This window comes from Bos indicus x Bos taurus, chromosome 11 (assembly GCF_003369695.1).
Source record: "Bos indicus x Bos taurus breed Angus x Brahman F1 hybrid chromosome 11, Bos_hybrid_MaternalHap_v2.0, whole genome shotgun sequence".
In the NCBI taxonomy this organism is placed as follows: Eukaryota; Metazoa; Chordata; class Mammalia; order Artiodactyla; family Bovidae; genus Bos; species Bos indicus x Bos taurus.
The window spans coordinates 86,363,379-86,389,175 of NC_040086.1; the positions used below are offsets into that span (position 1 = coordinate 86,363,379).

The following is a 25,797-nucleotide window of genomic DNA, read 5'->3' on the forward strand; positions in this document are numbered from 1 at the left end:
ATAAATAACATACAGAAACAACAAAAGAGAGAATCAAACAGGTGACAACGTCGACTGGCTCAACTGCCACCTCCTCCTTGGGTCCCTCCCACAGCACTGCTTGTCACAGGAGCCGTTTCAGGACCACTGTGAGGACACCTCTCGCTGGCCAGAGAGCCCCTGGGGCAGGAGAGGGTTCCGCAGTGGTTGAACCTGCTCTTCATCAGAAGGAACTGAACCAGAGGCAACCAGGAGGTCCATGGCCCCTGCTCATTAAAGCGACCACAAACAAGACCTGTGTTATCATCCTGCCTCCTGCCCTGTGCCAGCCCCCTTCTCACTTCTTGGAGCTTGGCTACACTCCCGCAGGTCTGTGTCCGGCACAGGGCCCAGGCCCCACATGGAAGACAAAAGCAGGTTCCCAGCCCTGGGAAGCCCCTGGTGGCTCAGATGGTAAAGAATCTGCCTGCCAAGGTAGAAGACCTGGGTTCGATCCCTGGGTCAGGAACATCCCCTGGAGATGGGCATGGCAACCCACTCCAGTATTCTTGCCTGGAGAATCCCATGGACAGAGGAGTCTGGCAGGCTACAGACCATGGGGTCACAAAGAACTGGACATGACTGAGTGACTAAACAACAAGCCCTGGGCCTGGATCCCATGGAGCATGACCCTATGCCTAAAACCACCCAAGCAAGAGGGTCCAGCTACGTCCTCAGGCTGAGAACACGGAGAGAAGGGCCCCAGAAGAGCAGAGGGGAAGGAGGGCAGGAGCCGGCATTGAGCTGTCCTTCCTGGCTCAGAACCTCTCTTCTTAAGTTCATTAGGAAAACTCACTTTTTCCTGGACACCGGGGTCTACATCTGCCCCCTGTCTCACTGCTGGGAGGGGTTCCCCGTGTCTCAGCGGACACCTCTGGGCTCACGCCCTGGATGGGGGCCGGGTCAGGGCTCAGCTCAGCTCCACGAAGAACCCAAACAGGCGCCCAGGGCACGTGTCTACACTCCACCAGCCCCTGGACCCCCAGCCAGAGGGCAGGAAGGCAGATGTCCTTGCAGAGCCAAGAAGGGCGCCTGCGACCTCGACAGGTTCGCTGATACCACGAGGCTGGGAAACCCCAGAGAGAATTTCCTAGGAGGCAGAGGAAGCAGCAGTCGGCCACAGGGGCTGCTGGGGCCACGGGACACGGGAGCCCCAAAGAAACAACCTGGAAGAGGCGAGATGGAGCCCAGAGGTCAGGCCTGGAGGGTCCTGCTGCAGCTTCAGGCACGGGGTTGCCCCCGCTCCCCGGCCCCTCACGCGGGAGGAACAGACCCCTGCCTTGGCCACCGCCCTGGAGCGGCACCTTCAGCCGGTCTGGGTGCTGGGTCAGCTCTGCCACTCAGGGCAGGCTGGGCAGTCGGGCACCAGGGGCATGCAGGGCAGGCCCAGGTCCTGCCTGGAGGCAGCCTAGGGCTTCTCCCCAACCCCAAGAAAAGGCCACCGGCAGCCACCGGCTTGGAAGATGCACTCTGGGGACAATCCAGGGCTTGCGGCATTCCTCTGCTGTCTCTCCCCATGAGGGAGGGATGTTGGCGAAGAAAACGGAGCCAGTTGTGGCAATGACTTCCAACAGATATAATCAAATTATCTATTCCTGGATTCTGCAAGTACTGAAATGTCTTAATTCAATTCCTGAAATGTCATTTGGAGCTGCTCGTGCGGGCAGCAGGGAAGCTCAGTGAACACACATCATTCAAACCCAAACACACACCTGGGACCTGGAGCCCCGGTGCCCCGTGCTGTCCCTGGGGGCAGTGGGGGAAGGTGGCGGTGACCCAGAGGAAATACTGTGTAGACCATGGGAGGTGTGCCAGGGAGCAACGCGGACATGACACATGGAGCTCGAGGACTGAGCACCTGCAGCATCGTGAGGCATCGAAAGGATCCCGAGACAGGTCCCCAGCAATCACCAAAGCTCCACTGACCACGGGATTAAATGCCAGTCTGGGGGACAAAGAGGAGAGGGAGCTGCCCTGCACTCGGGGCCTCCAGTCCAGCGACCATGGGTGCACACCTGTGGGCACGCACACACTAACACACATGCGCACACATGCACTCATGAAGTCCCAGGACAGGCACTAAGAACCATGTGACTCTCGAGGACCCCGGGCAGTGCAGGTGTCCAGGGCAGATCCACCCCCAGCACGAGGCTCACTGCAATTCCAAGGATCCATGGGGGCTCTAGTCAGGGGGCCGTGCAAGGGGACAAGAGCTTTTCTGGTACTTGGACAAAAATTCAGACTAACCTCCTTGACCTAAGGTCAAATCACTGGTGCCAAGGGCCAAGGGCTCCCTGCACCCACTGCTGGAGGCTCAGAGATGCACAGGCAGAGTGTCCATGCCGAGGAGTAGAAACCAGGACAGTATACAGTCCAGGGGAGTGCAGGGCTGCGGGAGCCTAGAGGCAGGCAGGGCAGGGACCAGCAGCCACAGAGGTAAGGCTGGAGCCACTGAGGTGGGAGGCCAAGGCTATGGACAGGCCGTGGAGGAAGGAGGCTTCAGATCGGGTGGGCCAAGTGCCGTCAGCTGGGGGTGGCCAGACACATGTGCTCTGGGAAAACCAGAGCTGTAGGTGAGTTTTGAGATTTTGCTATTTACAGGAGCCCAGCAAGGAGCACTTCTGGTGCACAAAGCACCCCGGGGTCCACATTCCGGTCTGGTGGGCGCTCAGAGCGGGCCCACAGGACACGGGTGGTGGGGACTTGCCTCCAGCAGGAGAGGTGCGGCCTCGGGAAGATGAAAGCAGAAGACCCGGGTTAGGTCCAGATCGGCTTCTCGGGGCTCCCCTCATGCCCTGTCTTCTCAGAGCCTGGGCGAAACTTGAGGGCCTGGGGCAGATATATGGTGAGGCCACGCACTCAGCTGGTAAAGAATCTGCTTGCAATGCAGGAGACCTGGATTTGATTCCTGAGTTGGGAAGATGCCCAGCAGAAGGGAACAGCTACCCACTCCAGTATTCTGGCCTGGAGAATTCCATGGACTGTATAGTCCCTGGGGTCAAAAAGAGTCGGACACGACTGAGCGGCTTTCACTTCACTTACTGTCCAAGAGCATCACCAGGGAGGAGCAAAAGCAGGATCAGAGGACCTGAGTTCTAGTTCCGAAGACCTCAGTTTCTTGGCGGAGCGTGTGTGTGTGTGTGTGTGTGTGTGTGTAGGGGAGGGGGACACGTGTGTGTGTGTGTGTGTGTGTGTGTGTGTGTGTGTGTGTGTGTGTAGGGGAGGGGGACACAAGTGAGTGTGTGTGTGTGTGTGTGTGTGTGTGTAGGGGAGGGGGACACAAGTGAGTGTGTGTGTGTGTGTGTGTGTGTGTAGGGGAGGGGGACACAAATCCCTCCCACCCAGCTCCCTGGAGTGAGTCATTTTCAAGCTGGTGTCAGAGGGGCCAGGATGCATGTGCCTGGTGATACCTAGGTGACCTCACCTAGATGCAGGAGCATGCAGTTCAGGAAAGGGCCTTCCTGAATTCAAGGTCCCAGCTACTAAAGGATACACAGTGGGAATACAGGGTGGTGGCGGGGGGTGGGCGGGCAGGACCCTCATCTCCTATAAGCAGGTGCTGCCCCTGCCGTGGGAGGGCTGCAAGCACAGAGAAGGGGGCTCGGTCCCCCCAGGAAAGGGGGAAAGGCATGAAAGGAGGGGGAGGGACACTTGGGCAAGGAGGCAGTCAGGGGAAGGGAAGGGAAGTGCCGTGGAAACCAGTAGGGAGAGTGTCCTCTCAACAGCTGTCATGTTCAGGTGGTCCTGGGGGCTCCTCCGCATGCCACCAGGCCCTCCGTCAGCCCCTCCCAGTCTGCGGCTGCTCTGGAGGGCAGAGGATATAATGGACAACACTCGGGAATCAGGAGCTCTGAGGGAAGGGCAAGCGTGTGGGTGTACTCCGACACCACCTCCCCAAGCAAGAAGCCAGTTCTGAGTGCCCCCCAAGAACCCCAAGTTCTGGGAGCCCAGGTACCCAACAGAGGGCCAGAGGGCACCATCTCCAGGAGTCCCTATAGGCTCTTCCCTAAGCTGCAGCTTCGAGGCCCTAAATGCAGTTGCTTCCCCAGTCCCAAAGGCCACCTCCTCCAGGAGGCTGCTCATGGCCAGACGCCTTCCCAGCAGGCACATCCCACCACCCAGCGCCTGCACCCCTCTGCACTCCAAATCACCCTGCCCTGATCACCAGTGAGCAGGCCCACTGAAGGCTGCCACGCCCCAGGCACTGAACGCTTTCTAAACCTTAGGTGATCCTGACCTCAAAGGCAGGCATGGTGTCTCCGCCTTACACACTAAATCCCAAGGCTCAGAGACCCAAGGGCACAGCCACAGGGCAGGCTCGAGATCTGAACCTCCATCCTGGCTCCAGGCCAGGGGCGCTCACACCTTAGCTGACCTTGGGAGCTGGTTTAAAATGCAGGTTCCAGGCCTCACCCTGGGGATTCTAATCGGCAGGTCTGGGAGGTCCCAGGAGTCTTACTTACCCAGCCAGCTCCCCTGGTGGTTCTGAGGGGAGCGGGTCACCTCTTCCAGAAACACAGAGACGCCTCAGCATCTCTCATAGAACCAAAATGCTACAGGAAAAGTTTACGGGAGAGAGCGCACGTGGACACGGCCAAGTCTGGGAGGTACAGAACGGAGGTGATGGCAGTGGGGGGACCTCCACCCACCCACGCTGGTGGGCACCCTGCTCCCTTCACAAGGTCAAGCCCTCTGAATCAGAAATGCTCTTCCTCCTGGCCACGGTGTCACGCTGACCTCAGAAGAACAGCTACACTGTTCTTTACTGCATTTGTCTTAAAAAAAAAGAGAGAGAGAGAGAATCCCACTTATCTTCAAGCCCACTTCAAAAAAAAAACCCAAAAAACTCAGCATGAACTAGAGAGAATGGTTCCGCAAGGCTGTGTGTCTTTGGGAAAATCACTTACCCTCTCTAGGCTGGAGAGTCCCAGCCACACAGTCCCCTAAGATCCCTCTCTACTCAGGAATCACCCGACCTCATCCTTTCTAATATAGGCCAGTGTGAAAGTAAAGTAAAAGTCGCTTCAGTCATGTCCGACTCTTTGCAACCCCATGGACTATAACAGTCCATGGAATTCTCCAGGGCAGAATACTGGAGTGGGTAGCCTTTCCCTTCTCCAGGGGATCTTCCCCAACCCAGGGATTGAACCCAGCTCTCCTGCATTACAGGCGGATTCTTTACCAGCTGAGCCACAATGGAAGCAATACAGGCCAGGGCTCTGCCAAAAGCCACCATTCAAAGCAGCGCCTTAAAGGAGCACTTCTAGCTGACAGAGGACAAGGGTAGGCAGCGCTCCCCACCCCCTTCAGCGTGGGGGCCGGGGCAGGTGACATGCAGGTGCCCCCCAAAACAAGCGGGCATTTTGCACAGCCTTGGGGCCTGCCTCCCTCTCTCTGCAGCGGCAGAAATGGGATCCCTTGTCTGCAGATAAGCACAGGGACTGCTACGTTCCCCCGTCTGGCTGCCAACTGGCTGCAGCCCACAATAGCACACTGTGAAGGCCCGGGCCTCCTTCCATCCCCAGGATCACCTTTCTTTCCCGAAGGAATGAAGGCTCATCTAAACAAGGGACGAGCAAAAACGGTCCTGCCCCATTCTCACCACTCTCCCCGGATGTCTCTCCATAGAAATAAACCCCCAAGAACACCAGCCTGAATCTCTCAGGGGAGCAGGACCCAGAGGTATTCGAGGCTCTGCTTGCTGCTATACTAGCCTCCCACAGGTGCTGTCCCCACCTGACGGCCCAGGCGCCGCCCACGCACCTGCCTGGGGCTCTTCCCCTAGCCCGAGGCTGCCACCCTCCCCCAAAGCCACCAGTCTGCCTAGCAGCTCTGCCTGCTATTGCCTTCTGATGCCTGAGCCCCACTCTCCCCTTTGATACTGCCTACAGCAAGCGCTCAATAAAGACTGGCTGGATTGAGAAACCCAAACTCAAGGACAGCACAGTCAAATCGAACCAGCACAGAGGTTCTGCTCAGCCATGTATCGGCTATGTGACCTCAGATGCATCACTTCACCTCTCTGAGTCTCGGTTTCCTCCTTGTGAAAGAGAGGCGAGAACCCCAGTTTCTGGGGATATTGTGTGAATCAAATTAGCTGATGTATATGAAAGCACTCAGCAAGCTTTCAAGAGCCATGGAAATGTTATTAATGTGATTATCGAAAGACACAGTCACCATAAGACAGCCCTGCTGCTGCTGCTGCTAAGTTGCTTCAGTCGTGTCCGACTCTGTGCGACCCCATAGACGGCAGCCCACCAGGTTCCGCCATCCCTGGGATTCTCCAGGCAAGAACACTGGAGTGGGTTGCCATTTCCTTCTCCAGTGCATGAAAATGAAAAGTGAAAGTGAAGTCACTCAGTCCTGTCCGACTCTTCACGACACCATGGATTACTGCAGCCCACCAGGCTTCTCCGTCCATGGGATTCTCCAAGGAAGAGTACTGGAGTGGGGTGCCATCGCCTTCTCCATAAGAGAGCCCAACCTTCGGATATAACAAAGCAACATCTACAACCTAAGAAAGGCTGTGAGCAGAATGTTAATAAGCATTACACAGACAGCTTAGGGAACAAAGTAACTGACAAATTGACCATCTCAAGTCCCAAATGGGACTGGCTTCACAACAACAATGAGGAGAGAGCTGGACTTGGCCAAGATCCTTTGCTGGGAGTTCTCCCTTCCAATCATTTGAAAGCAATTAAGATAACTGATGTTGAAGCTGAAGCTCCAATACTTTGGCCACCTGATGCAAAAAGCTGACTCACTGCAAAAGACCCCGATGCCGGGAAAAGATTGAGGGCAGGCAGAAAAGGGAGCGACAGAGGATGAGATGGTTGGATGGCATCACCAACTCAATGGACATATATCTGAGCAAACACCAGGAGGTGGTGAAGGACAGGCAAGCCTGGCATGCTACGGTCCAGGGAGTCGCAAAGCATCGGACACGACTTAGCCACTGAATAATAACAATGAAAGATAACTGAATCAAATTTCAGAGAAAGCAAGATATGAGTTCTTTTGCACACATTCCTCACTAGATGATGGCAAGAAAATGAAACCAACTTGTTCTTTCTTTCATCCTCCACCCACTCCTGACCAATCCCCCATCACCTGGGAGACTATGACCATCTAATGCCCCAGGGTTGGCCATATACACCAGGGTTTCCAGGATAGTCACACCCATCCTGATCTAATATTTATAGGCACAGAGGCCCCCAGCCAACAGGCCAGGTGATGAGCTCCGTGAGAGCAGGGCTCGTGTCTGGCCATCTCACTCCCACAGGGTCCCAGCTACTCACAGATGCATGGCACATGCCTGAGTAAGCTTCTGAGAGACGGCTGCTGACTAAGTGACGAAAAGTGTGATGAAAGGAAGAGAGAGGAGGAGGAGGACCAGAGGGAAGTGGAGAGAGAGAGAGGGGTGAGACCCCCAGAAAACCACCCTGGGCCATGTGCAGGGCTCAGTCCCATGCTCAGAAGATGGCTGGTTTCCCATCACAGGGGATTCGTTCTCCCAAGCGAAGTTTGATGAGGTCTGGTTTTATTGTTTTTGCTTTCCACTTTTCAGTATTTCATAAAAGGCCGTCAGATAGGCTCCAAAAGCTCAGCCCACCCTTCCTGGAGGTGGTGGTGGGGGGATATCCACGGAACGTCTCAGCTTCTTGAACAAGGCTTCACGTGCCTGGACCCACACCCTCTCCCTGCCCCTAGTGAGCGCTCCCCTCACAGCCCCTTCCAGGAACGCCTCCCAGACACCCCGAACCTTGAGGGAGTCAGGCCTCCCCCTTTAGCCTCCATCAGGGTGCTCCTGGGGTCTGACCGCCCTCGAGAGACTGGGAGCCTTTGCTAGTGACCAACACCCTTGAAATGAGACCCAGGGGAATGTCAGCTGAAGAATGAATGACGAAGAACAAGTGAGTGAAGGTTCAGTCCTCGTGCTAAACCGAGGGTGATGATGTGCAAGGAGGCGGAGAGCAAAGGCAGGGTCTTTCAAGACGGGGAAGAAAGAGGAACCAAACTTCTGCTGGAAAGGGTTTTCCATGTGTATTACTGCAACCCTAAATATGGAAACAGAATCACCCACCACTGCTGGGATTGCTGGACTCGGCCAGGGGGCACCTCGCTCAGGGTGGAGAGGAGCTGGCCTGACATTAGGGCCACAATGTCACTAAAGCCAGGGTCCCGGGCAGAAAGGAACTGGGTGCTGTGGATGGTCTGGGTTTGGAGGGTGAGGTCACACACCACCCGGCGGGCCTGGAAGGCCGGCATGTTCACAGTTCAGAGATGTGGCTTCCCGGCCTCTGAGGCCCAGGTCTCTAACCGGGAGGCTCCTTCTGCAGAGAGATGGGCCCCATTCGCCGGGGCTCAGGGCAGAGGGTGGGAGAGGGACTCTCCGTGCCGACTCTCTGAGCTCAGCCAGGAGGACGGGGCAGGATTGGGGATGGCTGGGACACAAAGTCGCCTCAACTCAGCTTCTTAACTGCTGGTCTTCAAATCTCTCTCCTGCAGGGACTACAAAGGAAAACAGATAAGGGAGAAACCAGGTAAAAGGCAGGCCTTCGGATGCAAAAGCACCCGGCCAGGGGCGGCCAGATCACCTACCAGGCTCAACTCCATCTGGAGGAAGGGGAGTGGGCCAGCCTGCACCTCTGCCCACCAGACGGCCACTGTTGTGACCGCCATGAATTTCTGAAGTCAGAGGAGGCTCTTCAGATGGTTGCACTACTGATTTATTCTCGTTTCTCTCCTCGGATTTTCTATTAAAAGAGTAAGGCTAGATGCAGCTATCCTGACAACCTGACATTACATACCTGTCCCTTATAAAGTGGGATCAGAGTCATCGCAAGCAGGACCATGTTTAGCTAGAGACGATCTTCCTTTCTCCCGGCAATTCATTGTGGACCAGAACAAAGGCTTCTGGGAAACGTGGAAGGAATCGGGCTGAGAGGAAGATGAATGGCAGGTGGTATAGCTCAAGGTCACAGCTAGTGTCCGCAGGTTAGCAGGCCTGGCGGGGGCGTCCACCTGGGGAGGTGCGGCTGCTCCCCACCCACCCACTCCCTCTGCTGCTTATGCTTTCTCTTCCCTGGTAACAAAACATTCTTCCTGCCTAAAGAGGTTGCAGCTATTTCATAACAGGAAGACGGTTCTCTCGTTATTGCTGTTGGGGATGGGACTGTATGGGGAACAGAAACACGATTTCTTGATTTTCTTCTCTAAACTGCAAGTGTGGAAAACAACAGGAGTAAATAACAAGTGTTCTGCAAACACCTCGTGGGGAGGGTCGGTCGTGATGTTTAAGAGAACATTCTGGTTCTACGCTTAATTTACAGGACTCTAATAACGATGCAAGAGAGGGCATTTCTGCCCTCCCTAATGCATTCCTTGGGGGAATCGCATCACTGGCGATGATGTGAAACTGACCGGGGCAGAATTCTGTGGACGCTGTGTCCCAGCCCACTAGGGCCGGCTCCCTCCCGTATCCGTCTTGGGTTGTTTATCAGCACCTGCTGCAGCCTCTGCCCACATCAGCACCACAGGTGTGAGACTAGAGCTGGTATCACTCAGCTCATGCCGTAGATGAAGGAGTAAGATAGGAGGCACTGAGAATTATTAAGGAAAACGCTTGTCCAGGAAAGAAGGAAACTAGAGACGGGGTACACACGACCGGGGCTGGGCCAGGGTGCGTGAACTTCACCATGTGGCTGTCACCTGCTCCCCTGGCCACCTCCCAGCTCCTGTGGGCGCCCAGCAGTCCTCCCCCACCCCACTCGGCCCCGGAACCTTTATAAAAGGACATATTTGCCTGAACGGATGATATGAGCTCATAGTAGGAGCAGGAAGAACCCATCCTACAGGTGGAGCGCATCACTGTTTTGGTTTGTTTTTTATTTTGGCTGCAATCTGGTCTTAGTTGTGGCATTTGGGATCTAGTTCCCTGACCAGGAATTAAACCTCAGCTCCCTGCTTTGGGAGCATGAAGTCTTAGCCACTGGACCACCACGGAAGTCCCAGCGTCACTGTTTAAGCAGCTTTAAAGACGAGGAGGATTTACAGCTAGGATTGAGGGTTGGGTAACCAGTGAAAGTGTGAGCCCCCAAACGTGGTGGAGCTTGAGACACTCATGGGAGCCCAGGGGAGGAGCTGGACCTGGGAGAGCGGGTGAGCTGAGGTCTGGGGGAGGCTGCCGGGCCTTGGACCCCAAAGGAGGCATCGGAGAATAAAGGTGAGAGCTTCTCAATACACTGGCCACTTGCTTAGAGCTGCCAACACTGGGGAGATAACTCGGGTGCTCTTTCTCCCCTCAAGCCCCAGGGTGGTGTGGCCACGGGTCATGGGCTTGCTGTGCGGCCAGACAGACTGGATTCCCATCCCATCCAGTTACTGAGCCTTTCTGAGTGGCTACAGGCAAAGGGGACAGTGTGTGTGAGGCCCACACCTGGGGGTCCAGCATAGACCAGATGCCTCCACCCCTGCAGTGTCTGGATTACCTGTCCCACCCTGAGTTTCTCCCCCCAACCTGTCCTTCGAGGCCTAATTCAAAGCCACCCCCTAGACCCCTGGGCTAGAGGACAGTCTCCACCCTGGACTTGGGAGCTGTGTGTCCTTAAGCAGGTTACCTAACCTTGCTGGGTGTCAATTGATAGATAAAGAAAGTGAAGTCGCTCAGTCATGTCCAACTCTTTGCGACCCCATGCACCATAGCCTACCAGGCTCCTCCGTCCATGGGATTTTCCAGGCAAGGGTACTGGAGTGAGTTGCCATTTCCTTCTCCAGGGGATCTTCCCGACACAGGGATGGAACCTGGATCTCCTGCACTACAGACAGACGCTTTACTGTCTGAGTCACCAGGAAAGCTGGTGGCCACGTGGGCAGAGCTGGCGCACTGAGTACATCCTCGTTCACGGGACGTACCCCAGGGTCCGGGGTAGGGTACCTACTGCCTCTCTCCCCACCCTGTCTCTGCGTGTCTCCCTCTGTGCATGTCTCTCTCCCTGCCTCTCCATCTCTGCCATCGTGTCTCTGCGTCTCTCTCCCCGTCTGTCCCCACTTCCTTCTGTCTTTCTCAGTCTCCCTCCCCCCGTGTCTCTCTCCTACTCTGCACGTCTCTTTCCAGCTCTCATTCGGTGTCCGTGTCTCTCTCCGTCTCTCCCCTCCCTCCTCTCCCGGTCTCCTCGCCTCCTTCTCTCTGCAGGTCTGTCCGTGTCTGTCTGTCACTCCCACCTTCTTTCTCTCTGTACCATCATCTCTCCCCCAATGTGTCGGGGGGAGTCCAGGACCTCATCTGGACCGTGGAGTCGGCCTTCAGACAGAACGTCTTCAGCCCGGTCCTCTTGCCAATTATGAGCAAGGATATTTTGCCAAATGGCTCACACATCAATACCACCCCACTCTGTATAAGTCCTGAGGTAAATGAGTGTTACGTGACTGATGTTCCACAGACAAGAACACAGTCTGCAAAACACAGCCCATCGCCTTGGCCAGGGGCCCCGTCTCCAAATAACAGAAAAAAAGGACCGATTTCTGAGACCTCAGAGCAAGGTCACATGGAGCCAACAGAAACATTATTAATAAGGTCTCTCTTTATCTACCTGGAAAAAAATGTGTATGCCCTCGTGGAGTTTATTCTTCCAAAGTGTTTGTAAAACTACCTTCTCACTCTCCTTGAGCCCTGGGCAGTAAGTAAATAAAGGAATTCAAACAGTTACTGACTTTCCCAGCTGTTTCCAGGGCGTCGCCGCACACACTAACACAGACAGTCTCCAGGACTGAACACCACGGTTGATCCTCACTTTTTAGCAATCCGTTAATTGTACGGCTGTCCTGGCAAACTCTTAGGCACCCTTCAAAACCCAATTCAAAAAAGCCCTCTCTCAGACTTCCCCAGTAGCAGTGGATAAGAATCTGCCTGCCAATGCAGGGAACATAGGTTCGATCCCTGGTCCAAGACGATCCTAACTGCTGCAGAGCAACTAGACCATGAGCCATGACTCCTGAGCCAGGGCTCTAGAGCTGGAAAACCACAACTGCTTAGCCTGTGTGCCCCAACCACTGAAGCCCACGCGCCTAGAGCCTGAGCTCCACAACAAGGGAAACCGCCGCGATGAGAAGCCCGTGCTCTGCAACGAAGAGTTAGCCCCTGCTCTCTGCAACTAGAGCAAGGAAGACCCAGAATAGCCAAAAAAGTTTTTAAAATCTTTGCTGCCGCCAACCACCCCAGGAAGGTCCCACCCGTGGTTCCCAGTGGACCTTCCAAAGGCTGGATGCATGGGCCCGCTTTATCCCCTGACCTCCTGCTAGTCTGTGAGCTCCCAGGGCACAAGGCCCCCCTCTCCTCATCTCCGTCTCCGCAGACTTAGCACCTGCAGGAGGCTCAGTGGACCGGTCCATCGAAGGACCCATGAGGAGGTAACCACGGTTTGTGAAACAAAGGCTGCGTCACAAAGTTTGCTCACTAGACCATCCCATGGGGTTGGGCATTTAGGGTCAGGCGCCCTTGAAAAATCTCAGGCCCTTTGTACAACAAGCCCCCATGTGAATCTGCCACCCCGGGGTCTCCAGAAGAACCCAGAAAGGAGCAAAAAGGAGTCAAGTAGTTGGACCCCTGGTCCCTGCCTTGACAGTATGACATGATGGAAAGAATGAGGGCTTTGAAATCAAAAGACCTGGCCTTGACTCCCGCCAGCCAAGCAATGAGCCCGGAAGCCCGGTTCACGCCTCTGTCCAGGGAGTGCAAGGGAGCCCACAGGACCCCTGGCAAGTGGTTGTGTGACATGGCTGACTCTGACCTTGGCCTTGATTTGGGCACTCGGGCCCTAGTTTCAGCCCAGAATTTCTGAGAAGAGACGAGAGGTTCTGTTTAAGAGAGCAGTGGTGGGAGGCGGCCTCTTACGTGAAGGGAAGAATGCGGTCACCTGGGGCTCCCAAGAGGCCTCTGAGCTGACTGGCAGGGAGGAGGCCCCCAGAAAACATTCACGGAATGAAGAAAAGAGGGAGCTGGCATGCGGGGCTGAGGGCCGAATACGGCAGAGAGGGTGCTGGGCCCGGGGGGTGAAGACGAAGACAGCCTGTGAGTCAGACAAAGAAGACATGTGCTCTATGATGCCGCTTGTATGTGAAATCCAAAAAAATAAGACACATGAAATTATTTACAAAACAGAGACAGACTCACAGACAAAGAACACAGACTGAGGGTTACCAAAGGGGGCAGAATGAGCAGGGAGGGATCAATCAGAAGCTTGGGATTAGCAGACACATGCTACTGTATTCACACCACTAACCACCGAGGTCCTACTGGGTAGCACAGGAAACTATATTCAATGTCTTATAATAATCCAAAAGGGAGAAGAATCTGAAATATACGTATCATGTATATGCATACATATAGCTGACTCACTTTGCTGTATACCTGAAACTAACACAATGTTATAAATCAACAATCCTTCAGTAAAACTAAGGAAGGAAATAAAAAATAAAATAAAATACCCCTTCTCTTATAAAAGACTAATAACAGTAGATGAGAATGCTTTATGTCCTTATGTGATGAAATTGGAAGGTAGAAACCCTATCTTGGCCCTAACTTTAAAAAATATAATTTTTTTTTTAAACCAGTTCACAGAACCCTTAAATCTGGGAGCTACTGCCCCCTCTTCGGGCTCTAAAAACTGACTTTTCCTTCTCTTGACCCCAGCCCCCACCTCACCTCTCCAGGACCCACATGAAGCACCTTTGTGATACCCCCAGGCTCCCAGCCAGCCCAGGGGGAGAAACTGAGGAGGCTGCAGCCTCACGGGGAGAGTGGCAGGCGCCAGGGGGTGCGGGGGACCTGCCTCTCCCTGGATGTCACCTTGACCCCATGGTCCAAGGCCCCAACATGCCTACACAGGCCCTCACTGCTTGTCAAACCAAATTTCAAGGCCAATAGGGCAGACATACTTCCCACTAGACAGATGAGGAAACTGAGGTGCAAAAAGGCCAGTGATCTCTCTAAGGTCAAGTCTCCCAGCATATCAATGGCAAGCTTCACAGACTGATGACCAGCTCAGGGTAGTGGGCATTACCTCTGTCTGCATCTGAAGGAAGTCAGGCAGCCCTCCAACCACTTTGTCTCCACAGAACCAACCAAGCACAATTTTCATGAAAAGTCTCCGTTTTCAATGATCAATTGAAATCATAAAGCATTACATGTCTAACCTGCTCAGAATTTTTTAATGTCAAGGATGCCTTTAAAGAGCTTACTATTACTACTACTAATAGTTGGGCAGAAAGACTACAAGATTCTTCTAAGGAGTAAGCTCTTTAAGGGTGGGTTCCACCTGATGTGAAGAGCTGACTCATTAGAAAAGACCCTGATGCTGGGAAAGATTGAAAGCAGGAGGAGAAGGGGACGACAGAGGATGAGATGGTTGGGTGGCATCACTGATTCAACAGACATGAGTTTGAGCAAGCTCCAGGAGTTGGCGATGGATAGAGGCCTGGCGTTCTGCAGTCCATGGTGTCACAAAGAGTTGGACATGACTGAGTGACTGAACAACAATTCTTGACATTAAAAACAACCCCACCTCTCTTTCCCCTGGAGGCCTGTGCTGGATGCTGCAGGCTCTCCTGGCCCCTTGGCATTGAGACCAGATTCCAGATGTCCCCAGAGGGCTACAGAGGATGAGACAAGACTGGGTCTTGCCCCAGCACGCATGACCTGTGCCAGTGGAACCAGCTGATGGCAGATGAAGTCAACCGCTTCCAGGATAATTAACTTAGATCCAGACAGCCCATTATGAGAAAACGAGATTCAAGATTAGAACGGAAAAGTTTCAGTGACGTGTGGGTGGGGAATGAGGCATTTTCTACTTTCTAAGAAGGGGCCTAGAGGGATGGCAGGGGAGAAAGAGGAGGGCCCCAAACACCTCCAAAGGAACAGGATGCAGAAGACCTCCCTTTGCTAGAAATCTGAGATGGGCAAAGAGGGAGACTACGGCAGTGGGGGCGGCGGGGGAGGGATGGATAGACAGCAGTGCTCTTGGTGTTTCATTTTTAAAATAACAGCTAGTTGAGATATAATCTACATATCACACAACTCACTAATTTCAAGCATATAACTCAAGAGTTGCAGAGAGTTGTGCAACCATCACCACAACCAACATTTTAAGAAATCCTGTACTTATTAGCAGTCACTCCCCATTTGTCCCAACCTCCCAACCCCAATCCTAGGCAACCATGAATCTATTTTCAGCCTCCACAGATTTGCCATTCAGGACATTTCACATAAATGGGATCACACAATATGTGGTCTTTTTGTGACTCACTGTATTCACTCAGCAGATTGTTTTCAAGCTCTGTGTTGGGGCGTCAGGAGTTATTGTTGTTTAGTTGCTAAGTCACATCTGACTTTTCTGCAACCCCATGGATGGTAGCCAGGCTCCTCTGTCCATAAGATTTCCCAGGCAAGAATACTAGAGTGGGTTGCCATTCCCTTCTCCAGGGGATCTTTCCACCCTAGGAATCAAACCTGCACCTCCCGCATTGCAGGCTGATTCTTTACCACTGAGCCACCATTTCACTCCTTTTTCTTGCCAAATAATATTCCAGTGTATAGACACATCACTTTTGTTTATCCACTCATCAGCTGATGGACATGAGTTTTTTCCATGTTTATGTACAAGCTTTTGTGTGTACATCGTTTTCATTTGTTTGGGGTATATACCTGGGAGCAGAATCGCTACATCTTATAGAAACTCTCTGTTGAGCCATGTGAGGAACCACCCGACTATTTTCCAAAGCAGCTGCACTATTTTCATCTCTACCAGCAGTGCATAGGGGACCAATTTCTCCAAATCCTTGCCAACACTTGTATTGATCAGACTTTTTAATTCTAGAACTCTCCGTGGTGAAAAGTGGTATCTCATTGTGGTTTCGATTTGCATCTCCCTGATGACTAATGATGTTGAGCATCTTTTCACATGCTGATTGTGCTGTGCTAGGTCACTTCAGTCGTGTCTGATTCTTTACAACCCTATGGACTGTAGCCTGCAGGCTCCTCTGTCCATGAGATTCTCCATACAAGAATACTGGAGTGGGTTGCCATTCCCTTCTCCAGGGGATCTGCCCCATCGAGGGATGGAACTGGTGTCTCTTAAGTCTGCATTGACAGGTGGGTTATTTACCACTAGTGCCCCCTGGGAAAACCCACGTGCTTATTGGCCCCCTGCATATAGTCTTTGGACTTCCCTGCTGGCTCCTGGACTTCCCTTATTGGCCCCCTGCATATAGTCTTTGGACTTCCCTGGTGGCTCAGAGGTTAAAGCGTCTGCCTCTAATGCAGGAGACCTGGGTTCAATCCCGGGGTCGGGAAGATCCCCTGGAGAAGGAAATAGCAACCCACTCCAGTATTCTTGCCTGGAGAATCCCATGGAAGGAGGAGCCTGGTGGGCTACAGTCCATGGGGTCGCAAAGAGTCGGACACAACTGAGCGACTTAACTTTCTAACTTTCTATATAGTCTTTGGAGAAATGTCTATTTAAAGACTTTACCTGTTTTTTAATTGGTCTGTCTTTTATTACTGAGTTGTAAGAGTTCTTTACATATTCCAGATAAAATTCTAGAAAACGTACGATGTGCAAATATTTCGCTTCATTTTGTGAGTTCCTTTTTACTTTCTTAACGGTGTCTTTTGAAGAACCAAAGTTTTCAATTTTAACTTTATGCTTTTGGTATCAGAGTTAAGAAATAATTGCCTAATTCAAGGTAAAGAAGATTTAGATCTATTTTTCTTCTGGAGTTTTATAGTTTTAGCTTCTATGTTTAGGTCTTTGATCCGTTTTGAGTTTATATATAGGTTAATAATTTAAGTTATAAGTGGAATGAGGTTGAGGTCCAATTCACTCTTCTACATGTAGCTATCCAGATGTATCAGCACCATTGGTTGAAAAGACTATTCTTTCCCTATTGAATTATCTGCTGTCTTTGAAAATCAACTGACTGTAAATGTGAGGATTTATTTCTGGACTTTCGATTTTATTCCCTTGATCTATATGTCTATCCTTGTGTCGGGACCACACTGTCTTGATTACTCTTGCTTTGTAATAAGTTTTGAAATCAGGAATGAGTGTAAGCCCTTCTACTTAGTTCTTCTTTTTAAGACTGTTTTGGCTATTCTGAGTCTCTTAGGTTTCCATATGAATTTTAGAATCAGCTTGTCAATTTCTGCAGAGTCCAGCTGGAATTTTCATTGGGGGTTGTGTTGAATTTGCAGATTAAATTTGGAAGCAGGGCTGTCTTAATGATATTAAGCCTTCCAATCCATAAACATGGGATGTCTTTCCACTTAATTATGCCTTTAATTTGTTTCAAAATATTTACTCATTTCCAGAGTTTAAGTCTTGTATTTCTTTGGTGACATTTATTCCTAAGCATTCTATTCCTGATGCTACTGTAAAAGACATGATTTTCTTAATTTAACCCTCAGATTGTTCACTGCAAGTGTATAGAGATGCAATTCATTTTTCTATATTGGTCTTACATCCCACAGCTTTGCTGAACTCATGAATAAGCTCTGAGAGTTTTTTAGTGGCGTCCTTATACAAAAATCATCTCACCTGAAAATGGTTTTACTTCTTCCTTTCCAGTCTGGCTGTCTTTTCTTTTTCTTGCCTAACTGCTGTGGCTGAAACCTCCAATACAAGGTCAAACAGAAGTGGATGTCAGACATCCTTTTCTTGTTCCTGATCTTAGAGGGAAAGCTCTCAGTCTTTCATCACAAGCAAGATGTTAGCTGATGCATGTTTAAGTTAAAAACTGTAGCCTGGAGTTGATAACATTATGAGACCTCTCCCAGGAGTTAAGAGGGAAAAGCACACAAAATGTTCCATATATAAAAATGAGCATAGACAGGAAAAAGATTAGGAAAAAACCCCAGAGCTTCCTTACCTTTGTTCCCCTGAGCTGTCCCTAGATTGTGTGAAGTGTCCAGTCCCCTCTGTGAGGCCCACGGCCTGCTGAATCTCGGGGCAGGCTGTACTCTGAGCTCACCAAGACACGGTTGTGTTTGTCCTCAAGCCTGCTTATCCCAGTTGTACTTCTGCAATTACCTGACTTAATTAAACTGTACATCAAGTGTTGCAATAAGCGTTAGAAAGGAACCGTTTTTATGAAATGAGTCGAATATCTGAGGAAGATCGCTGTTAAATTAGGCATGGACAAAAGAGCTGAATAAATTTAGAAATGTATAAAAATTTGCACATATTGGGCACTCAGCTCCTACTTCACTTGATAGAAACCAAGAATCGCAGAAAATATATAAAAGGGTGCTACAAAAAAGATAATTCAGACATCATCCAGTGGACCCATAATCCAAGAAAGACCTGGGGCTTAAATCAGAAGATGAGAGAATGAACACAGGCTTCATGTTAAAATGAAGTATTTTACATTAAAACAAAATGCTCGAGGTATGCCTGTATCAAGGGCTTCCTTGGTGGCTCGGTGGTAAATACTCCACCTGCCAATGCAAGAGACGCAGGTTTGATCCCTGAGTAGGGAAGATCCCCTGGATGAGGAAATGGCAACCCACTCCAGTATGCTTGCCTGGGAAAATCCCATGGACAGAGAAGCCTGGCAGGTTACAGTCCATGGGGTCGTAAAAAAGTCAGACATGACTTAGTGACTAAACAACAGTAATGCCTGTAGTTTATTTTCATCATTTTTATGATCCCCTCTTTCATACTCTTTTTAATTAAGCAACTCGTTGCCAGGGCTGATGGTAGCAGAAGAGGGCTTTTTCCGGACACGAATATACAATGGTTACCTGAGCAAGTACGACAAGATGTCATTTTTTCCTCTCTCCTTTTTATCATCTAGTATTTTCAAGATGTGCTAATGAGTATGTGCTGCTTTCATAGCCGAGAAAATGTGCGATGAATTTTCCTTTTTAAGATTCAGATTCTATTACTTTCAGCTAGTAATGGGGAGAAATTCAGGAATGCCACACTGTCCCAGCCAACACTGCCCCCGGAGGTACCAATAAAGCACCCCAGGCTACACAGGTAAATGAGATACGGAATGGGAACAGCAGGAACCAAGGAACACATCAGGACTCCCTGACCTAATAAGCACAGAAATAGATTCCTTAATTTGGTCGAAACTAAGAGGGGCCCCTATGCTAAGTATACTGGGTCAGCAGCTGAAGAGCGAGGCTTGCTTTTGGAAATGAGGCAGAGCCTGTTGGATCAAACAGGCTTGAATAACATCATGCCACACAAATCTAGATTTCCTCGGAGAAGGCCAGAATCCAGAGTATTTCTAAAGAGACACGAGGCTTCTCGGGTAAGAGGTCGGTCTCACTGTACCTGAAGTCCTCCACTGCCGATCTAGCTTTCACACCCCCAGCACCATGCTGGGTTTCTCATAGGCAGCTAGGAAAGGGATGAAAGAATGAATGATGTGCCGGAGAGTGGCTTAGCAGGACACTGGTCCTTCTCCGGCAGAGCAGGCCTTCTGAAATGGTAGAGGCTGTTGAGAAACATCCTTCTGTTATATACCCTCTCCCCACATTCTTAAATGGGCTTCCCAGGCGGCGCTAGTGGTAAAGAATCCACCTGCAATGCAGGAACCGCAGGAGATGCGGTTGGATCCCTGGGTCAAGGAGGAGGGAATGGCAACCTGCTCCAGTTCTCTTGCCTGGAAAATTCCATGGACAGAGGAGCCTGGTGGGCTATAGTTCATGGGGCTGCAACTGAGTGACTGAGCATGCACACACACACACACATCTGAAATACAGTCTGCTAAGCCAGGACCTAGTCTGAAAGACCAAAGATATAGAAATAAAGGAACTGGGGTGCTTAAGGTAAGTTGTTTCAGACTATACATAGTGGCACATATGACAGAAGCCTCCAGAAATTTCTAACTTCTCCTAGAAAAAGGCAATAACCCAGGTGTGTTTAAATCTGTAGGGGATCAACTTTCTTGGCAGTCCAGTGGATAAGACTCTAAGCTTCAGGGGGTGTGACTTCGATCCCCATTCAGGGAATTAAGATCCCACATGCTGTATGACATGGCCGACAAATAAATAAGTAAATCCGTAGGGGACCAGGGGCCAGCAGAAGAACCCAGAGTATCTGAGCTGGGCTTGAAGGAGGGGACTAACACCCCTAAATCAGATCCTGAAGCCCCAGGGCAGCAGGAGGCACTTCCAAATGAAGAGTGATAGGTGTGGCCATTTGAAAACTGTTTTCTTCCCCTTACCTCTGCCCGCCTCTCCTCCTGACCCCATCTACTCCTGTGGCTGCAGCTTAGCGGGAATGACCATCGTCAGTCCCTGGGAGGGACATTTTTTACCTAAATGAAACCACCATGATCCAAGCCAGCCAGCAGCTTGGGAGAAGCTTTCACCAGATGCCCTGCATCCCGGGCCCCAAGTGGTCCTGCCATGGCCGAGAGCTTGGCATCGAGCGGATGCTCAGAAGTGGGGGCTAGTGCATCGAAGACCAGATGGGTGGCTGTGCGAGCAAGTCCTTGTAAAGATCAGGGCTTACCACTTGGACCCCAGGGCCCAGATGGTCAGACACACTCTTTTTCATGAGGTTGGCCCGTGTGGCAGGCTGAACTCACGTAACCAGCTTCCACCACCAGCCAGCATGGGGGCAGGTGTTGTAGAGACTTCAGAAAGTGAACCCCAGTTTGCAATACTCAGGCTTATCTGTGAGTGCCATGTCCCTGGACAGATGAAAACAATTTACACCCCTCTTCCCCAAGCAAGAAAATACTGATCCCTCAGAAACTAGTCTGGGCAGTGGGGCAGGGTGGCGGAGAAGGGGAGAGAAGGGGAGGGAGGGGGAGGACCAGCATCCATGCTGGGGAACCTGGGGCTTTAATAGACGTGGAAACCCAAAAAGGAGAGAAAGAGAAAGGGACAGACTAGGTCATGTTTTCAGTTTTATACTACCGTCCTGCAGATACAGTACGTTTAGTTCGGCTTGAGGGTGACCGTGATGAAGGCTCTCCCAGCACCCAATCAACATAAATAACACCTGTCCCCGGCCTGGGGTCCTCAGTTCCATTGCCCAGTCAATGGGGAGACTCTTCACTGATTGTTTATACCAACTGACCCGCAACTGAAGACACAAACACCCTCAAGAGCATCTGCAGGTTTGTTTTGTTTACCTGTCTCGGGAAGACAGAATGGCCTCTCAATCCAAAGAGGGAAAAAGCCTCTTGGTGGAGTGGGGTGGGGTGCCAGGCAGATGAAGCGAGCACTGGGGGCTCCCAAGGCCGGGCCCGAAGGAGGCAGGTGGACCGTGATGGGGTCGAGGACAGGTAGGGTCGGGGCATCTGGGAATGGATTCCTCGCCCACATCCCAGAGCTGCCTGGCCTGTGTGGGGCTGCAGCATGGCTGAAAATGAACACGGAGGAGCCAGCACGGAGGAGGTGTTCCCATACATCCCCCCTTAACACCAGCACCCTGCCTCCCCTCAGAGAAGGGCATCCAGGGGACAGAACCGGTGCTCCATCAGGGAAGCTGCAGGCCCCTACTCGGACCGAGGTCCCCCTCTGAGGACCCCAAGGCATTGCACACACATGTGAGCACACACATACACACACACATGCCCCTTCGGGAGCACACGCAAACATCCCCACAGACTCATGCTCCATTTATATCCCAGTTACTCCTCCTGGTTTGTGCACACAGACCATCTGTGTGCTCAAGTTACTTAGAAAACCTTCCCCAGAGCAGCCAAACGTTCTCAGTGTTGACCCTTTGGAAGGAGGGGGTGTACACATTCTTCATTCGTTTTCTAATTTCTTTATATTTCCTAAATATTCCACAGCGAACACGCAAGTATCACATTTATATTCAGGAAAAGTTCAAGTAGACGATTTTGAAAAGTCTTCCTAAGACAAGTAGTAAGCAGCATCAAAGTAGGACGTGCTCAGATATGAATCTCACTCTGATATGAATCTCACTCTGATTCACGTAACAGCGCCGAGTGCCTCCACATTACAAAGGATCAAACCAAGGATGAGAAAACAGACGGGGCTGCCCAAGGTCACCAAGCTAGTAGACAGTATCTTACTGCTGGGAACCGGCTTCTCTGGTGTTTCCCAAAGATGGCTGAGTGAGCCAGCGAGACAGAGATGGACGGACGGACAAAAAGAGAGAGGAGAGACAAGGAAAGAGAGAGACAGAGAGAGCTTTGGGAAGGGCGTGGAGGGGACGCCGTGCACCGGGGCGTGCGAGAAACCCGTCTTACTCATTTGATTATAAAATATTTCTGAGCCACCAGATGGTATAAGAGCGGCTGCACATGCTCCGTAGCTTTTCTTCACATCTCTGCAGCGGGCTTCATTGCAGGGACCTGCAGAGCAATATTCAAGAAGCCCTTCTGGACTCCACGAAGACAATAACTGTACAATTTGAGAAACCCCATTTCAGGGATCCGAGCAACAGATGCATCTTCATTCCTGCTTCCCTTCGGCTAATCCTCAGGCAGCTGGGGGCACCAGGGCAGGAGTCTTCCAGGGCCCCTTTGCGGTGCGGTTGCCCACCTGGGGATCTGGGCTCTGTTACATAATTAATCTTTGGCTCAGAGGCGTGGCACTGCCTTCACAGACTCAGCGACTCAGCAGTGACGGCCATGGGGAGAGTGCACATCAAAGCCCGCGTCTCCCTCGTCCTCCAGCATCAGTGTCTCGGAGTTGATGAAGTCACCGCGGCCCTCAGTCTTCTGCCTGGCCTGCTCTGCCTTTCTCTTTTTGTTTGTTTGTTTGGTTGGTTTTTAATAAGGGAACTGCATCCCTGCTCCCTCAGTAGCTCAATAACCTGGTTTAAAAGCAACAGGTCAGGGCCCCAGGCAGAAGCGCTCCGCAGCCTTCCGCCCTGTTGGGTCTGTGCTTCAGAGTGCTGTGCACCGAGGTTCTCAATAACCTGGGAAGGAGTTCCATCCTCCTGGAGTGCAGACCTGCCAAGGCTCAGTCTGGCATTACCTGCCTAGGAAGCCTGTGGCTCAGCCCTGTCCAGCCTCCAGGCTCAGCCCTTTTTCTTTCTTCTCTGGTCACTCCACTCTGTTTACCCAGCAGCCACCACACCGCATCACCCCCCACCCACGAGAGGACAGTAGAGGGACTTTATATGCGATCGATGGTCCATCTAAACGCCCCTCTGCAAGGATGTGTTTTGCTTCTGGCCTTCAAACTCAGTTTTAGTCGGTTCCAGCAGGGCCACCCACCATCTGGGGTCTGCAGTCAAAGGCAGCTGTGCTAACCTGTGTGCCAGAGGTCCCACCCAAAGCCCCTCCTCACTCTGCAAATATTGCAGACTTCAAGCAGCCTCCGAACACAAAAGCAGAAGAAAGGACATTCTGAGGACAATAGGAAGAGCTTACATGAAAGTCTGTGGGTGATGCTAGGCTGGCTCACCTGTCCTCCCGGTGGCCCATCATCCAAATTCGCCCCTCACACATACACACATCCAAGGACTCTGGGGGAGATATGGTGCCATCAGTCCTTCACACTCTAGTGTGAATTACCACCAGGTTGCATTCATCTTGCCCCAGAAGGAAGCCAGTACTCTGGGCATGGACCTTCCTAGCAGAGGGGATAAGTAGTAAGGTCTGTTTCAGGGGGATGGGACAGGCCTCCGTGGTTGCCAAGAGAACAGTCTTGGGCAGGATGCGCACAGGAGGGGAAGGGGGTACAAAGAGGAATGGAAAGGACCCAGTGTTTCCCTTCTTTTAAAACTCTGCCAAACTCAACTTGAGCCTAGTTAGAAGGGAACAGTCTTCCTCCTTCCTCCTGTCCCACGCTGGGGATCCCGATCAGGAACTGGCCGCCTCCAAAGCCTGCATTTCACCCGTGGTTCAGCCACATCCTGGCTGGAGCATTGGCCTGTCCACGAAGGGGTTCGGGGGACACTTTGGGGACAGATGCAAACAGCCACTTACACGTCACAGCCCTGGATTCCAGCCGCGGGACAGACAGATGGAGAGAATCCTCAGAGGCTGGGCTGGAATGTTCTGGCCAGTCTCCGGAGGGGTGGGTGGCCAGCTGGGCCCAGGACAGACTGTGCTTCTCCTTGGCCCGAAACAGAACCAAACCCAACCAGAGAGAGAACTGGGGGCACAGAAGGAGCTTCAGCACATCTGGCCGGGTGGCCAGATGCCTCAGCACATGCTGTTCCTTGTGCCTGGAATGCGCTCACCCCAGTTTATTCCCAAGTCGAAGTCTAGCATCCCTAAAAGCCCAGGGTAGCAACTCTCTCGGCCGCACCCTGCAACAGGCCTCTCCCAACCACTCCCCTCCGCAGGGTTAATCGTCCCCCCTGGAGCTCTCTGGGTGCTTGTCCTCGTGAGCTGTTTTATTTACGTTCATCATCCCCATCAGGCTGGAGGCCAGAGGCTGAGGCGCTTTATCACTATCTCCCAGGACCCAGAGCTACCCAGCCATGCACTCGGGCGCCTGCACAGGGAAGGGGATGGGGAAGTGAAGCTTGGGGCTTGGGCCGTGCAGGGCCTCCACCTTCTGTGACGAGTCACTGATTACTCACTAGCAATAAAAAATCTGCCTTCAAGCCTATAAAATCCCTATCTAAATCAAACAGCCCAGCTCTGCCATGAAGGACCCCTGAAACTCCAAACTCCCGGATCTTTTCAAAATATTTGAATTTTCTCCAGGGTGATCAAAAAGGCGCTGCTTTAACACAGTCACATCCTTCCGGAAGCACTTGGCCATGCCAGCTTCTGCTGTATCTGAGCCTTCCTGCTCCTCCCCGACTCACGGTCTTAGAACACAGCCTGAGTAACCCTGGAATCACTTCCTGATTTTTTAAGGGCCAGCAGCTCCCAGTTAGGCTTCCAAAGTCTCTGGGCAGCTTCCATGCCTCTAGGGGAGTTTTGTTTAAAGACCCCGCCCCCACTCTGCAGTCATAGCCGAGCTATAATTAGAGAAGCACTCCTGTAGTTAAATTTCTGCCACATTTTCCATTTTACATCTAGACCCTTAGGTAGTCAACCTAGGTTTTAAGAAACTTTGCCCCAGATAGCCAACTTAAAGCAGGGCTCCACTGAAAACCTCCCTCCAGATGCATTTATATGGAGCCTAGGGTAGTGAGCCGTCACGTAATTTATTTGGAATTTACTGCATGTCCAGTACAGTATCTGGAATTTATGACAGATGTTCTAAGGGGCACCAGGGGATGGAATGATTTAGCTCAGAAAAGAGAAGTCTGAGGGTTAATTTAATGACATTGTCTTGATTATAAGTGCTCTTTTTTACCCAGAGGAAAGTTAATAGGACAGGGACACAGGGACAGCGGAGGAGACAGGGTCTAGGCGCTGGCACCGTGCTCAGTTGCTCAGTCGTGTCTGATTCTTTGTGACCCCAGGCTCCTCTGTCCATGGGATTTTCCAGGCAATACTGGAGTGGGTGGCCATTTCCTCCTCCAGGGGATCTTCCCAACCCAGGGATCAAACCCATGTCTCTTGCGCCTCCTGCACTGGCAGGTGGATTCTTCACCACTAGCGCCACCTGGGAAGCCCTGGGCACAGGAGTCAGCCAGAAATAGGTCTGTGTAAGCTTGCAGGGCCTGCAGACTGCGGGGTTTCTTCTCAGAGGCTCTTTAGAGATCAGACTAAGTCCCAAAGGAAACTCTCCTGGTATCCGAAGTGAAAGCAGAAAAGCAAAGCTTTGAAAGTGACAAACTCGGGGTTAGAGCCCAGGCAGACCTGGTGGCCCGGCCAGTTCAGCCCCCTGAACTGGGACAAACAACGCCACCCCTCCCTCCCCAGGGACATTCC

General features: G+C 51.8%; 1 protein-coding gene across 1 annotated transcript in view; it reads right to left on the reverse strand.

Moving 5' to 3' along the window:
* The window catches only part of HPCAL1 (hippocalcin like 1), a 117,648-nt gene that overhangs the window by 54,867 nt on the left and 36,984 nt on the right, over positions 1-25,797 (reverse strand). The window lies entirely within an intron of this gene.